This window comes from Fusarium oxysporum, chromosome 14, assembly GCF_000149955.1.
Source record: "Fusarium oxysporum f. sp. lycopersici 4287 chromosome 14, whole genome shotgun sequence".
In the NCBI taxonomy this organism is placed as follows: Eukaryota; Fungi; Ascomycota; class Sordariomycetes; order Hypocreales; family Nectriaceae; genus Fusarium; species Fusarium oxysporum.
This window is the reverse complement of record NC_030999.1, coordinates 1234370-1238736: the sequence shown is the minus strand read 5'-3', so window position 1 is coordinate 1238736 and position 4367 is coordinate 1234370.

The window sequence follows — 4367 nt, the reverse complement described above, 5'->3', positions numbered from 1 at the left end:
AATTTTTACAGGAGAGAGTTGAAAATCCACTACACCTACATCAACCAGGGTCGTCGATGTAGGGTAGTTGATCACGTCGAGGGTTCAGGTTGATTGATGTAAGTGTATGAGTAATACACCAATCGATCAACCGGTGGGTTTCGGTGTAGTTGATCGGAACCTTGTGCTCCCCCCTGGAGAGCTAGGATGAACGTTGCCAACCTCCAGTAGCTCGCTGAAAACTTGGCTGAGCTCGTCTAGGGTTTTATCTCGAATACGCGTGACCATCCGTAATTGGGGCGGATGGCCGTTCTCTACTACGGGAAAGATACAACCTCTATTATATGCCCCAACAGCACGGCCAAGTCGAAGCGTATCAATTCCAATACAGTCGCGCGTGCTGCTGATCAAGTCTCTAGTGGACCAGTGGTAGCACGGTTTTGTATTGTCTGCACTACTTGCCCAGCCTTTATCCCCGAACCGACGCCTGCATGCTTCCGATAGTAGTTGCGATAGATCGTCTTGAGTGGAGACCTGACGGTCTGCGTCGTTGACCTTTCGCGTCGGTACAGCAGGCTCGACGTGCCCTGTAGACTTGGAAGATGGAGTGATGTGGACAACCGAGGCCCAAGTAAGCCGGCGTTTGAGATTGGTAACCCTACTTTCTTTTGTTGTCGTTAGAAGCTCTGTGTCTGACGGCCAGGGCAGAATCCAATGTGTCAGTAGCACAATTCGCCTAAGCTGTGCGTACCACTGTGTTGCGGCCGCCGCCCCAAGCACCATCTCCACGAGCTCGATGCTTCGACGAGTCGCGATGCGATACGGCAGCGAAGCCCACCCTCTCCGACGCTTCATAGCCGTGCCGGTAGAGCTCGGCGAGAATAGGTCATCGAAGAGATCCTTCATGCTTGTCGACCGTATTTTGTTGCCAGCGACAAGGTGCGGTCTCGTGTGGCTCACATCACGTTGGCGGTCGTGGAACAGGTTCGATAGCCCATCGTAGCAGAAGCTTGGTGGGCTAGACTCTGGATATTTCATCGACCCTTCGTCCGTCACATCGGAGCCCGTCTTCCAGCTGACACTCTTCAAGGCCACACGCCAGACATCCCGCTGAAAGAGTTCGATGACTGTGGAGTGTAGGTATTCGAGCCACAGTCTCTTTGCCACCGCGTCGTCCTGCACTCGATATCGCCCTAACCAACTCTGGGCTTGCCACATACGAACGTGGACATCTCGAATATCCTTGAGGACTCTCCATTGACGCTTGTAATCCTGGCGTAGGAGGTCGTTGCCTACGGCGAGTCGATCGCCAACATCGGAAGCAAACCGCCAGGTACTCCAGTCAAACTTCCCTGGTAGCCACCAGCCAAAACCGTGCGATGTAGACGTCTTGTTCAGACCTAGCCCTTCTCGCTCTACCTTGGTGATCCGTGCCTCTCCACCCTCAACCCTAACACGCTGCGTCGACGTCCATTTATCTCCACAGAGTACCGATTCTTTCGCGATGAGGGAGCAATCGTAGCTGAAACGAAGTCCACGAAGCGCTGCTGCCATGACAACAGTCTCGGGAAGTGAATATTTCAAGCCGGTCTGCGATTTTACATACTCGAAGAGAAAACAATATCGATTGACGCTAGCACGGAGAAAACGGGCCATCGTTTGAGAAGAAACGGAGAAGAATGGATGGTCCCTCTCTTCATCTTCATCATCGCCTGACCTATCTTGCGAGGGGCTAGATGAGAACAGACCAGTGATGCGCCGTAGAAGGGCCAATGATACCCTGTCTTCTGCACGTATACCATATGTGAAAGGATGATGTGTTGATCCCTCATGTTGTATCTCATCACCATCATCATCCTCATTCTGGTCGACAGCGGGAACGTTGCGATGAATACGGAGCTTGCTCAGACGGTAGGCACATTGTACTCGGGACTGGTGGGCATGTGCCCCTCGTGTGGAGTTACGTTGATCTCTGAGGTACGATGGGTCTAGCGCCATGCTCTCGGTGTGGCGGTTCTGGAACGGGTACTGCTTAGCTGCATCGAAGGGAACTTTGATGAGGTTGTAGAACTGGCTATACACGAGACCATTTCGAAGCTCCCAGCTTGATGAACTAGGAGTGATGGTCATATCTCTCGCATCACGAAGAGTAACAAACGGATAGGTCGTCCTGCGGATTGGCGGAGCCTGACGTTTGCCCGATTCGTCCTTGCAAGCGTCTTCCTCACGATGATACAGCCGATTTTGGATCCGGCTCCACTGTAGCCGGCGACGCCAGAGCCTATCCATGCAGCAACGGCGCCAGATAAGCACGCGCCCATGTGGTCCTGTATCGGCCGGGGTCATCTGGCGGCCGATGTCAATGTAAGTGACTTCCGGATCAATGTACGCCTCGTCAACCGCAGAATTCCAGTGGTGCTGCCACTCCGCGAGTGCCGACTCGAACGTGGGCCGCATCCATGTCAGTTTGGTGTTCTTAGCAGCCATGTAGAGTCGCAACCCTGCATATTCAGGCCAGAGAGCAGCCCTGGAATGTATCTCCTCCCATAAAGCTGCGAGGTAGCGGGACTGAAGCGTGACGTAGAAGTGCTTGCGTCGTGACCCTGGCTGTGCGGCCGGACCGTCTCGTCTTTTCGCTCCGGTAAACCCATCCAGTTCTTCTTCCATATCGGCCTCCTCTTCCTCCGCCACCGCCAGAGCTACTAACGCTTCCCGGGGCGCACTGCAGTCCGAAGACGCGATGGCATGTGTCTTTGGGATATACTGGAGTATGTTATTGTCATCGACAACAGCTTGTATGGCGGGCAGCATCACCTCCTCGTACCAGTGCACGAAGTTCTTTTTGGGAATACAGGTCTGGCTATAAGGATCGGAGAGCTTGCCGGAGAAAAGGGCAGGGAAGAAGGCCCAGATGAACGTATCCGCAAGGCCAATGACACGTCCAAGGCAGTAGTTGGGGATGGTATGGAGAGGCTGGGTTGTCACTGTGCCATCTTGCTCACGCGTACCTGGGATTTCCATGCTCAGATGGACATTGTCGACTAGGTTGAGCGTGACATGCGACTGAGTGTACCACTGAATCCCCAGCCGGGCCACGCCAAGGGACGTGGGGAAGCTGCAAAGACTATCGATGTCGTAGGACGACGATATCCTGTCATCTTCCAGACGTCGAGCGCTATGGTTGGAATGCATGCATAGATAGGGCGGATCTTGTTCACCCTCTACCAAGCCTTCCATGGCGGCTTTGCAGGGTCCGCCATAGCGTGTTAGGCCAGCGTCCGGTGATGAGGACTCCCGCGTGCCGGACCTTAAGAGATCCTTCGCTGGGTCAAGGACGCAAGGTAGTGGCCCGTTTGTGCCATCCTCCCCAGTCACACCCTCTAACCTCTTTGCAATATCTAATAGAGAAGAACAGTTTGGAGAGACGCCTCGCTTTGTAGTTGCATCCGCCAACTGGGAGGAGTGGTCCTCTTCATGTTGCTGGGACGTACATCCTACCGGTCTGCTCCACTCTTGGAACAGGAGCAGCGCAGGGTCAGCCGGTTCTGAGATGGTAACTGCATCGTTACTACTACTCCTCCTGCTGCCGACGGAGGTGGCACTGTGATTTGTTGTTGCGCCCAAATATTGCGATATCACCTCGATCCAGTACGATATAGCACCAACCTCTCGCAAGTCTGGGTCTTGCATCTCGGACAAATACGGCTCCTGCTGTGTCCAGTCGAGTATCCCGGGCTGATCTTCTATCATCAAATCCTCACTACAATACTGCTCTCGTGCGGTCAGAAATCGTCGGGCACATTCCACGACTATGACACCGCATGTCCAGCCATTTACTTGTCGAGTGATCGGCACATCGCAAATGGATGCGGGCGCAGAGTCCGGAAGTACCGAGTCGTGGATGTCTCGGAGCGCAGAATAGTAGCAGTCATCACGACTTCCAAGTGAATCGCAGAATAAGAAATGCGGCCGTGCTGGCTGATAGATGGCGAGTGACCAGTGACCGACCCCCTCCTCGATACCTGGACGAAAGATCGACAGTATTGTGGCGTCATGCCGTCTTATATCTTCGATCTCGGCCTGGCTCAGCTGGATAGAGTTGTTCTGAGGCTCACCAAGATGAATGGCGCGTGCGAGCGTCGTGACGTCCCGCCGGCCGCTCAGCTCAATGGCCAGCCGCATACCGCAGAGAACGTCATCGGTGGTAAGGTAGTCTTCCCGTTCCAGCCGACGGCGGAGGTTCCACGAGTAGAGCCCATGATAGATCCATTCTACTCCAAACCCTCTTGGTGATGAATTAGAGGATGGCGATGTGGCACTAGAACGATCGACAAAGCCCGAGTGTTCCCGCGTGAACCTTTGCACGCCCGTGGCTGACGGTAGAAGAA